Source organism: Poecilia formosa, unplaced genomic scaffold (assembly GCF_000485575.1).
Source record: "Poecilia formosa unplaced genomic scaffold, Poecilia_formosa-5.1.2 Scaffold465, whole genome shotgun sequence".
NCBI lineage: Eukaryota > Metazoa > Chordata > Actinopteri > Cyprinodontiformes > Poeciliidae > Poecilia > Poecilia formosa.
Window position 1 is genome coordinate 161,786 of NW_006800404.1, and position 14,389 is coordinate 176,174.

Genomic DNA, 14,389 nt, shown 5'->3' on the forward strand with positions numbered 1-14,389 from the left:
ACAACCTAAAGAACATTACTAATAGTAAACAAAAAAAAAAGAATATAAAATATATAATTCTATCAACTACAGGGGATCTCTAAGTCCGAACAAATCAAAGATGTATCAGATAATAAGAACGCATAATAAAATATAGAATGGATGGATTTCTTTAGTAAGTAATAACACAGACGTCCACTTGATGGCAGCACTACATAAATAGTAAAGACAAAGAAACAAGCTGGTGGATTTAACTCAGAAGGAAAATAAAAGTGAAAAACCTTTTCAGTTGGAGTTGAAACAATGCCCATCAGCATTTTTAACTCTTCAACCTCCTTACTGCAGGTATTCAGAGGATTTGCAACCAGCACCAAGGTTTTATTAAAAAGAAACTGAACATATCTTCAAAGGAGGTTCTCATACTTGGATTTATGATTACCAACTGTCGAGTTGCACAAATATTCAACGAGCACACAATCATTTTCCTGTTTGACTTTTCATTTCAGGAATGATAATCTGTCTATTTTGGAAGTCAATGCCAGACTTGTTGTTTTGCACAGATGTTATACCTAACATCAGTGACAGCTCCAACTTTAAAAAGCAGCAACAGTCAGAGTCATAAAAAAAAGCTGCCAAACAGGTCAGACTCCAGTTTTCCATCCTGGAAAATCATTTGATACGAAGCAACTGAAACAACCTGCAGCGTAAGAAATGAAGCACCAGAATAAATCAAAGCAAAGAGTTTCTATTTTTCTCTCCAGACAGAGAGCTGCTCCCTCCATGACATCTAACAAAAGCATCTGTCAAACAAGACAGCAGCTGCCAGCTCAACGCATGACCCAGTAGGGCACGCGTCCCTCATTTATTTATGGAAATTAGCTGAGCACCGTGACAGTGCAGATATCCCCCAAACACCTCCTCCACCGCACACTTTGTGCTATGGGTCCTGGGGGGTCTTTACCCCTCTTTGACCTCCAGCACCCCACCCAGCTCCATCCCCTTTAACATGGAGGTGTTCCTCCATCTCTCTTGAGGAAACGTTTTTCATCCATCAGTTCTCTTCCTTATTGTGTTCATCCCACACCCATCATCTGTTTTTTAACGGTAAAACAGCAGAACTGAAGATTGAAAAGTGGTAATGAGCTTGACGTCGATCTGGGACCAAATGACATACACACACACAGTGACCCGCCTCCTCAAACCACCAGACGACAGATCGCATTCAGCCTACTCACGCATTGTTCCCATCTGACATCTAGACAACTGACAGGTTTAGGATGTTTTCACACCTGATAGTCCAGTAGACTCAGTTTGATTGAGAACCAAACTTGCAAAATTTATTACATTTTCAGTTGTTGCAGTTTGCTTTCACACTGCACTGGGTCAAACAATCCAACCTGTGCCCCTTGCACCCCACTCACCTGTGGGGCCGCTGCACCAAGAACTGCTGAAGGAAATGGCACAAAAACCTCTAAAGACACAAAATGAAAACAAAACTGGAGTAGTGTTGTAATTTGTTGTAGGGCTTCCTTTTTATTTTGGTAAAAGACCACAAGTAATTTTTCCCGTTTGTGTGTTTTGTTGGTTGTTTTTACCCAGCATTCTCTACGCTGTAGTCCGCTTCTTGCTTTTGAAGTGGTCTCCAGTCTGCTTGGCTTTGACATATTTATTTGAACAGCACCAGAGTTTATTCCAAATGAACCAAGACTGAGATTTGTACTTGGACCAGATCAAGTTCACATCAGAGTTTGATTACACATCCTCAAGTGACCCAGACCTTCCAGACAAACGAACTAGTCTGATTAAAGCGGTCTAATCAGGGCTGGTGTGAATGCAGTCTTAGCCTAATTCTTGCTAACTAAGCTGATGTGTTCTGGATGTATCCAGTGTAACTAGATGCCTTTGTGCTGTTTTATCATTGCTGTGATGAACACACACTGTTTTGATTAATTCAGTTCAGTTTTCCTGTAGGAAGGAAGTCCTGATGGTAGTCTTCTCAAATTGTCACTTCTCCAAGTCTTGTGTCTCACTTATGTCCATCATTGTAACTACTGATCTCCCTCCACTAATGGAAATCCAGAGAGACTGTAGGAACACAGAGTGTCATGAGAATGCGTCTGCAACAAACCGTTAATTCCTCTTCCTACGCAAATGTAGGTCACACTGAGCCAAACCCCCCTCTGTGACTGTGTGTGGCCTCAGAGCTCTGGGACTGGTGTGTGAAACCTCAGATCTGTCGCTCCTTAACCTCTACAACTCTTGACCTTCCATCACCAGCTGAACTTGCGTGAACATTGGAAATACTCGGCAGTATGCTGTTGTCAGCACATGAGTGCTCAAGACCCTTCCCTGGAGGCTTTGTATGTAACTGGGTCATACTGTTGTCTCCCCCGTATCAACGAGGTTGCATTTCTTCCTCTCTCCCCTCATTCCTGTTGCCAAAGACTGCTGTCATATTCTACCCTGCTGTTTTGTGTTGCATTGGTGGGCCCTGTGTTCTCGCCCCCTTGCTGGCATCTCCTCAAAGAGAACATCCAAAGCATGACTAAGGATGAAAGGGACCGGCAAGCGGCTTGCAATGCATGCATAATCCAAAATAGCAGCAAAATATGGTTCCTAAACCAGTTTTTTTCTCACAATCTAAATCAAGGAAAGCAGAATATGCATCAGTCTTGAATCATGCGTCCTCCTATATAAAATACACGGAGAAGTGAGTTGATGTTATTTCGAGACAGTTATTTTCTGGAAATTTAGACAAGATGCATAGACGCTATATTGCCAAAAGTAAAGACTCTCTTGGTTTTACACATATGAACTTGTACGACATCTCATTCTTTTGTTTCATCTCACTGTTTACTTTGTTATGTTAGCTACATATTAATAATGTGAATCTGGTGGTTTTATTAATGTTAATCTGTTATTTTTTATTTTTTTTATTACCCTCCACTACCATTGGCACAACAACGGCCATGCTTTCTCACCTTTGTACCGGTAACAGTTTCAGTTTTCCTAAAAAGACTTTCTACAAAGTTTAGGAGTGTGCTTATGGAAATTTCTGGGCATTTTTCCAAAAACACATTATAGTGAAGTTAGACACAAAAGTCTCCACTGCTCTGAATTCCAGTGGCTGCATACTTTAAGCCACTGCATTGCACGTGGTGACGTGAGGCTTGGATTTGCTTGAGATATTTTAAAGACCACATAAAGTTTGGTGGTCTGTAGCTATTGACTCTGTAGGAGGTTGGTGAAGGTTTTCAACTCCACCTATCACGACGCTGCACTGGAATTCACTGAGCTCTTAAAGACGACCCTTTATTTTGCACAAGTTTGCAGGAGCAGTTTGTCTGACCTCAGTTCATAACTTGTTATTATGTGGAGCATACTTGTATATCAGAAATATACATTGAGAGGAAATGGTGTTTCAGAGGATATTGATGAATTTGGCTCTTTAGATGGACATCAAACAGCACTTGGAATTGAAGCAGCACCTGCCACATCTTGATGGCCAAGGGAAGGGAGTATAACTCCGTTGTCAGCAGTAATGTTTATGTACTAGTCTGTGTTCCGTCTCCATGTTAACCAGCAGTAGGGGTCTATGTGAGTTGGTAGTCCCGACTGCTTCCATTACTGCATCTAGTTTCAAATCAGACATTCACCACAGCATCTGGATGTACATTATGTTTCACAGCAGACCAACAAGATGGAAGCATACTAACAACCAGCTCGCTGGTACCACCTGGAATCAGATGCATTGCATAGGTGATGATCATGTTCATTAACATTAACAAGATGGAGTAAGGCAGTTGTTTCCAGAAGGTCATTGCTAATGACTCTGCTGCTTATTCTCTGTTTTTCCACCATCTACTTTCCTTCCTCAGTAATGCATGATATTGCTAGTATTTATCTGTGTTCAGTCTGGTGTGGTGGTGTGTGTGACTTCCCCATGGTGCTACCGCTTCTTGCATACTGTAAGATGGGATAGACTTCATCATTTTGGGATCTAAACGGGATAAAGCAGAAAAAAGCAAACAATTCTGTGGCAGCAGAACTGGACACCCTCTAAGCCTCCAAAACCCTGGAGGATAATCTATCCCACAAACCCCAGCATTTATGTGGAAAAGATTTCACTTCAGGGATAGACGCACAGTTGTTTGAGAGCTGATTTATCACCGTCTATGAGCTGCACAGACAACTGAATCATGAGTCCTCACGAAGAACATAAAGTCCACTGAAACTGGATGCTTTCCTAAAGCCCTGAAATGAAAATCAAAGCCTGAATGAGTCAATTTTATTCTCTTCAGCAGACTCACTGTAACCTCAAAACTTCTCTTTGGTTTCTTTGTTCAAGCAATAAACATTTCTTGCAGTTTTTCATTCAGATTCGTTGCTCCACATTCTTACATCCCCAGCCGACATTAGGCTCATGCTGTGCCACACATTATGATCCACAAATCAGCTGCTATATGTCCGTTCACCCGATGAAAGACTTCCACTGTTTGTTTTTTCTGACGCTGACCTGGATAAAGTGCCTCGTCAGCAGCGAGGCTTCTCCTCTTTGTTTCCTCCGTCATGCTCTTATTTTGTCTCCCTCCAGCGCTCCTCCTCTCAGTTCTTCCTCTTTCTAAAGTTAAGTCTGCCGCGGTGAGATAACATTGTGTCTGCAGGCTCGGCATTAGCATTTTTTTTTTTTTACTGAACTATCTGTATCATAATCACTATATGTGTTCTTAATATACAGAATTCTACTGAGGAGGAAAACAGGATTACTTGTTGCATCCTGGCACTGACCATGAGGAGTCTGTTCTTGGGGACCTGATAGTATTTATAAAACTGAAACCCAAAGTTCTGCTCAAAAGTTTGAAATTCTCCTTAAGGGAGCAGCATTATGTGTTTTCCAGGCACATAGTGCCATTATATAGCACGATCAGGTAACTATTACCTTCAGTTGTTATAAAGAATGCTGTATATATGCAATTTGACTTAAAAGAGATTTGATATTGTAATTTAATGACATGAAATTGGGACTTTGTCTCTTTAAGAAACTCCTGCTCTTTCTGAAACTCCGCCTTCAGAAAGTCATCACAACTTTGCTCTTCTATTAACCCTTTAGCAACATTTTTTACCAGCGTTGCACTGAGAAGTAGCTCGTATAATGAGCTCAGCAGATTCAAAGTTTCACCAAGTGTTTGCTAATTGCTGCTGGCTAGTCTGAAGGAGCTGAGTGGGGGAGGAGCTTCATCAAAGCAACACTCTAGGAATGTTTTTGATGAAGGACTAACATTATGACATAATGTAAAGCTAAAACAAAGTTGATTTTTACATATTACCGCCCTTGTTATTGCCTAAATATTTTTACTCTCACACCTTGAGAGTAAATCTTTCCTAACAGCACTAAAAATCACCATTTTTGTGGACTAGAAGGAAAATGGTGCATAGCTGAGCTTGGTGAGTTTGTATTCAGCCTGTCTGAGTCAAAACTTTACAGAAGTAAGTTTTGACCAGCACTAAAGACTGAAACCTGAGTCTATTCTTCTACGCAAAATAGTTCAAACTCTGTCAGATTGGACTGAAGAAGACCAAGTTCATGGTGTTCTGACAAATGAAAATATGAAACATAAAATAAGCCAATTTGCAATCTCATATAAGTGGAGTGAACAAATAGTGCTGATGTTTTCATGTTATTTTATTTAAACACACAGAGAAAAAGGTTATTAAATTAGTTCTAGCTGTTTATTTTCAGGGTTACTTGTTCCTCAGTTGGTATTCCTGTGACATTGTTTCTGGCTCTGCTGTGTTGGTTGGTTTCCATGGCGGTAAAGGGTCAGTTTTTGTCTCCATCCTGAAAGCTGTAGGCCTTCCTCGGTGTGTCAGGAAACATTCAGTTCCCATGATGAATCACCTGCGGAAACCAGCCGACGAGGTTCATGACTGATGGCCTTACCATAGAATCAAACACTGATTTTGTTATTTTTACTAATTCTTTAAATCATTGTAAAACACATAATATGAGGGAAATGCAGTATAATGAGCAAATACAATATGTATTATTTGCCCTGCCCTTGAAAACAATGCCCTGTTTTGTGTTTGTCTAACAGATAAAATCCCTGAAGTTTTTATCTTCTGACCTAAAGAGGAACGACCTAGAATCAACACACAGCTTCAGTTATTACAAATAAAACCTAGCAATCAGGCCCGAAACCTGGGAGTAGTGATGGACTCTGACCTGAACCTTCAGAGCCACATAAAGACAGTTACAAAGTCGGCCTCCTGTCACCTGAAGAATATCTCCAAGATTAGAGGAATTATGCCTCAGAGTGATCTAGAGAAACAAATCCGTGTGTTTATCTTTAGTCACATTGATAACTTCACAGGTCTGACCAAGAAATCAATCCTCCAGCTGCAGCTGATCCAGAACGCTGCTGCTGATGTTCTCACTAAAACCAGGAAGACAGAGCACATAACACCAGTTCTAACTGCCTTCCACTGGCTCCCTTTAGCTCAAAGAATAGACTTTAAAATACTGTTGTTAGTTTATAAATCACTGAACAGCTGAGCAACAAACAACATTAAAGATCTGCTGTTGTTGTATCAACCTTCCACACCCCTCAGGTCTTCTGGTTCTGGTTCTGGTTCTGCATCCCCAGAACCAGAACCAAATGAGGAGATGCAGCATCCAGCTTCTATGCACCACAAATCTGGAACAAACTTCCAGAAAACTGTAAAACAGCTGAAACACTGACTTCCTTTAAATCTCGACTAAAAACCCACCTGTTTAGAGTTGCCTTTGAAGCACAATTTATTAAGAATTTAATGATGGCACTTGATTAAATGTAATGTTTCGATTGTTGATTCTAAGTTGCATGACTTATTATTTTTTGTGTGTGTTTTTATGATGTAAAGCACTTTGAAATGTGCTATACAAATAAAAGACTCATCTGGAACCACTGAATAAACCGGACTGAATCTAAACTCTACAACTATTTAGAGACAGGTAAGCTGTAGAATGAGCAAAACATAGTCAGCTAGTATCAAAACGAACTTATGTGTGAACTAGAGTGAATGAAACAAAAAGTGCCAACAACAAGCTGCAACTTGAGCAATGAGAACCTGCTTGGTTACCAGGTGTGTGTGTTTTATTAGATGGAGGTAAATGTTGCGTGGCGGCCCTTAGGCTTGGTAGCGGCTATGCATGCAGCATTTTGGGGAAATTGTAATCTGGGATTTTACAGAAAAGCTATGGATTCAACACATTGGAATGACACACAGCTTTTCATGAACTGTGTGATGCTGTGAGAGCTCTGGTGAGGCCAGCTGCACATTGTCTCCACAAAAATAAATAAATAAATAAATAATTAAATTTAAAAAAAAAATAAAACACATAATCATCATCATCCTGCCACTTCCTGTCATCTTTGTGGTTTTTGCCAGTACTAACATCCGACCACGTGACTTTGTGATGCGAATAATAGTGTTTCCATTACAATTCTGCATAATACATCTATTTCAATGTGGCTGAAAACCACCTCATCCTAGCACAAAAACCTTTTAGCGAAAGACATGATTTCTTTTTCTAAACTGCCATGTTTGCAATAGGTGAATTTATTTTTGTAATTTCAACTTGCGCAATTTGATGGTTAATGGAAACTCAGCTACATATCAAGGTGATCCACACTTCCTGTAGGACATTAAACCTGTCTGTATGTCCTGGGTTCCTAACAGAGAGAAAAACATCAACTGGGCTTGTTGGTGCCACCAGACCTCCTCCAACGTGTTGCAGTGTTCTTGCTTCATACCTGACTTGACCTTCACGCTGATCTATGCCAGTTTGATAGCCTGCAGTCAGCACACAATGCAAACACATAGCTGCCTTTATGTAGTTTCAAAATCATGCCTATGATGCTGATCTTTGCAAAGCAGCCAGTCCGGGAGCCATTCATTTTCCTTAACGCTGATTAGCTTGATAGCTTCTAAGATGGTTTCCAAGGTTCATATTGATGCAACATTTATTGTTTGAACTATTATAATAGGTAGTTATAACTGTAAGCTTATTTTAGCTGTTTGTAGGCTATTGTGGTCCACAACGCCTGCAAATACCGGGCTTCACTGTAATCCATTTTCTAACTCTGTTCTCTGTGGATTCAGATTGCAGAGCAGACAGAATGTTCTCAAACTCAAAATGGCGCGTTTGCTACGAAACACTTATTTGGCGGATTAAACCACACCCCCCGTATCTCTGCACAGCTTCCTTCAGCGATGGTCATTATGTTTGATTCATTATTCATTTTCATAAGATCCATAATTCATGGTTTCGGTTGAAGTGCATCTCTCTACATATGAACAGCAGAGGGTCCTTAGGGTTTCCATGTTGCTGCAGTCATGCACGCGCCACACTCCATGTCCCAGATTAGGAATGTGGAGAGGCAAGAAGGTGGAGGGGGGAGGAGGGGCAGGGGGCGTAATGCAGAATAAACTGTGGGAATGATAGGCTCACTGGTGACTGGTTCATCTGCTGATGCTGTGGTTTATGTGCAGTGAATCTGCAGAGCTAATATAGAAAAAGTGAGTGTCAGTGTGTCAGCTGGAAGACCTGATAAATATCTTACTATATAACATGCATTAGAATAGAGACTAATGATGTTTTATAAGGGACAATGGATGAAAGCAAACTGTCTTGCCGGCATATATTTACATCTTTACTTGTTATTGATTTTCTTTAGTGTTCGTGTATCTTACTAAAATAATGGCCTAAGTCATTTTTTTTGTTTTACCAAAAGTGATTTTAAATCATCTTATGGATAAAAAAAAAAAAAAGGTCGAATTTTTTTTAACAAAAATACTTTGGGCAAAAATGACTTAGGCAGATAAATAGTGAGTTGAAAAAAAGGGCAGGACAGGAAAACAAACTTCAATTAGTTTATTACAAAAATAATTTTTTACTCATTTAGTTACCTAAAAAAGATGTAATAAATAGTTCTTCTCGTCACTTTTACTGTTATCACCACAGTTCCACAAAATATTGTGAGAAAACATTTCAGTCCATGTTGTTCATCCATACCAGATATAAAATCAGGTGAAAAGAAAAGGTTTTATGAGTGAAAATAGAACAAAATCCAATGTCACAGTGCGAGTTCCAGAGGTTTTGTACACATGAATTCGGATGCCATACCAAAGCCTTACAGGGATTGTTTAAAGTTTTGAAGAAAGCGTCTGTTGAAATAAAACAAATTGCAACGTTAGAGAACAAATAGCATCATAAATCCCAAAAAGCACACCAGGAATTAAAAACATGGTTAACATCCAATGGAAACCACCCCAACGTGCTGATTTTCTAGTCATTCGTCATCCTGTCAAACCTCCCCAGATAAGACATGAAACACCTGTCCTGCCCTTTTTTTCAACTCACTATTTATCTAAAAAAAAAAGAAAAAAGTGCTCTCATAAGACTGCACTAAGCCGTCCTTAGTGCAGTCTTGTGAGAGCTTTGCAGTCCTGCTGTATGAGGCGTTTTCTCTCAGAGGTATAAGATTAGCACAGTGTTGTAGAAATTTCTGGCACATGTGCAAAGCGTTTTACATTTTTTTAAAAAGAGTTTGCTAATGGCTGCTTCCTGTCTGCTGCACAGAAACAAAGAGAAGTTCTGTGACCTGCTTTTCTCTAACTACGTAAAATTGATAGAGGCAGCACTTTTTAAGACAAACATGAAACTTTAGGGGAGGTTAGTAGTGCAAAAAAGTAGAGGATGTGGTGAGGCCCTGATGACATAATCGGTGGATTATGAATTATCTCTCTCGTGGATCTGTGGGGTCAGAAAATGTTCCTTCCCTTGGGATCTGACCTCAACTTTGCAGCTGAAATCAACTTCACTCTGTGTGAGTGAGAGTGTGCTTGACCAAAATCTCCAGAGACTATTTCATGTGTGCACTTTGAAGCTCACTGCAAAAGGTGGAGCATGAGGCAGAATAATACAAAAGATCCCAGGCCTGACCTATGACCTGCAGCATCTAGCTGCGCCCATCCGCTCCTGCCCTTCATCCTCTTGGCACTTGTTTGTCTAGATGGAGAGGAGGAGCAGCAGCTGCCTGTCAGTAGGAAGCTGGAATAGAGGAGGTATACTGAGTGAAGCGTATTATGTAGGAAAATTCATCTTCCTTAAGTTTTCTTTTATGTTTGGCACAGATTAATGTTGTTATCACGACATAAGTTTGGATTTCTTACATTTTTTCTCATTTCCCTGAACTTGTACCAATAGTTTTAATGTGACTGAACAGAAAAATTGCAGATGGGGCCATTAAAGATGCAGTGTGTAACTTTTGTAAAAAAGTGCTTTTTTCTCTCTTTTTTTTAAAACATATTTGTTAAAACTGTCACCATGTCATGGCAGTATGTTATGACACAGATAATCTCTGAAAAGCTCAATCTCCTCCACCTCCACCATGAGTTACTGTTGCTGTCCAGTTAGAGCCGGGAGGCGGGTCTGAGAGCGGCTAATCAACCTCATGGATTGACAGCGAATGCTAAGGGTAACTGGCATTCACATCAGTCAGAGCCTTAGCATTCACATGAATGCTCAGCAGAGCCTTAAGATTCACGACAGGCTCTGCTGATGGGGATAAGCTGCACTGTAGCAGAGAGCAAGGGTGAGATAAGGGTTTTATGAGCAGTGCATACATGACCATGATTAACAGCGCTAAGAGCCTCCCCCTGGCTCTGATTGGTTGTTTCTGGTTAGCACAAGCAGAAGGCAGAGGAGCTTTTTTTTCACAGATTATCTGTCTCATACCATACTGTCATAACATAATGACAGTTTAACAAATATGTAAAGAAACATTTTTTTTTTTTTTTTACAAAAGTTACATAGTGCAGCTTTAAAATGTGGCTCAGTGGCCAGAGTAATCATCCATGTCAAGTGGCCTACCGATTAGTGTACAAATTTGTTTTTCCTTCCACTCAACTTTTTATTAACATTTATTAACTAGTTATCTGTCTGTGTACTCTGTAAACAGACAGATAACCAGTAAAAATTAGGGAAAAACAGTTTGAAATATTTTACCTCCTGTGTCATGACTGCATAGAGATTCACTTTTAAATAAATGAACTATTTGGTGATATTTTAGTGTGTTTGTGAGTGTGAATGGGTGAATGCGGCTCTTGTGTACAGTGCTCTGACTGGTCAGTATGAATGTAAAAGTGTTTTATGAGTTCAATCTGTTTACCTGTATAAGCAAGAATTATTCTGAGATGTTCAATTCCAAGTTATTTCATCAAGTCAGCAGATTAAACAATGTTAAAAACATAGAAAATATTGTTTTGTAAGGCTGGTTTTCTAATATAGGCTAATTTGAAAGAGTGAAATTAAAATTAGATATCAGTGTCTCACACACACACACACACACACACACACACACACAGAATTTCTGCAACTATAAACAAGAAAAACATGAAAATGCATATTAGGGAAAACTTAATTCTCCACAACAAAGTAGGTTGGTGTACATCAGTGCTCACATAGTTGTTTTTCTTTTAGCCATCGGAAATGAAAAATTCTAAGATCTAAGATCTGCTGCTGTTTTTAAGTAAATGTAAGTGGCTCTAGTAGCCGGCTTGTGAAAGGCTCAGGAGGTCTTCTGGAAAACCTTCATGTTGACTTTGTGTCTTTGTCTTCAGCACTCTCACCAAGCAAAAGCAGAGCAGTAAATTCTAAGTTCGAAGAAATAAACGCTTGCTGAGATAGCTGTGGTTGCCATAATGTGCCCTTACAAAACTACTACATTTTCTCCTGCCAAAGCTCCTGCCAGGATAAGTAAAGCTAATGCAGCATGCAGCTTCATAAAATGCAAACAGACATGAGGGGAAGTTTTCTCTGCATCCTCCACAAGCAAATTTATCCTAGTAAATGTTTATTTCTTTAGTGAAACCCATAATGCACAGTAATGCTTTGACCTGCAAATAACAAGAAAGCATGATTCAATTAAAAAACCTTTTCACCATCTACTTATTTTATTTTCCATTTAATTGTCAGATTTTGAGTACTTGCACTCCGTTCGTCTGTTTTTCCAGTCGACTTGTGTGGAAAGCCCCAGGGGTGTCTGGGATGTCCCAGAGGGAACCTGCTGCCGAACTCTGGTAAATCACCATCTGTCCAAATCCTGAGATCACCTGACCCGAAACCGTCGACTTGACCTTTACCCCGCCGCCCCTGCACGTGCCTGCTGGCCCATCACCCTGCACACGCGCCCGAATGCTAAACAGGACGACGCTGACTAACATTAGTTAAACCTAACACCCTGCTGTCCAGACGACAGCATCAAGTCTGGGTTTTGTTCATCTGGACTACCTTTTTACAGTTCAGCACCTGCTGTTATGCAGAACTGATTGTATATCTCTGCATACGAACTGGATGTATTTTTGTAAATTGGGGTGACATTTGTTGTAAATCAGCCCAATATGATTACATTTATATTGGGCTGAATTTTTGAACTGAAGTTTTGCCTTTGAAGAAAAGATCTAAATGAATTCATCACTTTTCTCTCCATTTATGCAACATCTACCCAGGCTGGATCTACAAGGATGTGGTTCCCTGGGCTGGAGCCGGTTTGAGGCCCTATCCAGTGGAGCAAAATTCTGCTAATAATGCACATCATTAATAATCCATCCCTAAGTCCAGTGGGAGGGGTGAGTTTTATATAAAGTACAATGAAAAACATGCATTTAAATATAAAAAATGTCTTTGGGACCCCCAAAACATTGATCCCCTGGGCTCCTGCCCATGTCAGTCCTTATTAAAATCTGGCCCAGTTTCTACTGAAGTCTCTCACCATTCAAACAGAAGTGAATCTAGCTTCTGAATGATGCGGCATAACTGAAAATCTACCAACACATGGTTGTCCAGGTAAGCGCTTAAATTCGGCAAGGAGAGCAAGAAAACACAGAAAAAAAAGAAAACAAGTAAGTTGTAGTAACTCTGGAGGAGCTGCAAAGATCCACTACTCAGCAGAATGAAAAAAATACACATCACAGTTTTAGATAAATATTCTCTACCGGGCATTCGTTGTTGTTTTTAAAGAACCACCATTTTTTTTTTATATTCTTAAGATTTAAAGTAAAGCTAAACATAAAATCTAGCAAAAAGAGGACAGTTGTTTTTCTGTGGGATGGAAAATGATGTAATAAATTAAAAATGCATATACATTCCAAACTAATGACAAGAAAAACAGATTTAAAAACATATCACTAATACTTTTAGTGTCGTTTTTTGTTGAGGTTCATTGCAAATATAGCAATAAAGTTAAAATCTGTTAAAGCCTGCACTTGTTATTATTGTATTTAAACTTAGAAACATTAGCTAATTCTTTTCACCCAGAGTTATTAAAAGCCATTGTGGAAGCTCCAAAGAGTTGCAGACCCCTGGACTAAACATACAGGCTGAGGAAGGGTTTGGTTCAAAGCATTCTCATGTGTTAAAATGGCCTAATGAAAGTAAATATCTAAGTTTGTACAGCTAATAATCTACAACAAGACTGCAGCAAAAAGTCACCCTACAAAGTACTGACCAAACAACTGCAGGTGACACTAAGATTTTTATAGGTTAAGAAACATTTTGAAGTTGAAGTTTATAAATTTGAAAGTGACAACAGATGAGAATAGTTTTGCAATAGACAATCAGTGATTGGTGAATAAACCTGTGTGTGTCCAACTGTCATAGTCAGTGTCGGGCCAAAGCAGGACAACACGTCGTTGTGTAAGAGTCGTCAGGGGTAAAGTCCAGGATAAGATTCTCTAACTCTGCGTTGCTTCTGGTAAACCTGCAGTCATTCAGATATCATATCGTCCCATTTAATCTGCTCTCATGGAATTCCGTAGCCAGACGGACAGATGACTGTTCAGAGAGATTGCAGTTTTCCCGGATTCCCGATCGGAGGTTACAGAAAGCAGAAAGTGCTTTTCTCAAACTTTGGGCAGAATGAACCAGCCTTATAAAAGGTTCTTACAGACTAAAAGTGCCAATGGAAGTCAAAAGGCTGCCTGTAAAGTATGGAGTATAGAGTTGTAATAGCATATTTATTCCACAGAACAAACTGATTTACATTTAGTGTAAACTTGTAGTATGGCAGCTCATGTCTCTGTGGTTGTAGAAATTTGTTGAGTTTTTTTTTTTTTTTTTACAAGCTGATGGCACAGAATGCAGTCATTAAGGAACTGTTTTTATATGTGTGTGTGTCAGTTTTTCCGTTTTTCTCACATTCCAGCGAGTGGAGGTAACACAGCTGTACACTGCTATTAGAAAAGCCAGAGGAACGCTGCGGTCCGCTCCCCTGGAAGCCTCGTCTGCTGCCTGGGCCACAGCTCCGTCCTCTGCACACGTTTTCCAGTGGAGTGCCAAGGCACGGAGGACCTCTGCTCCTCGTGACTC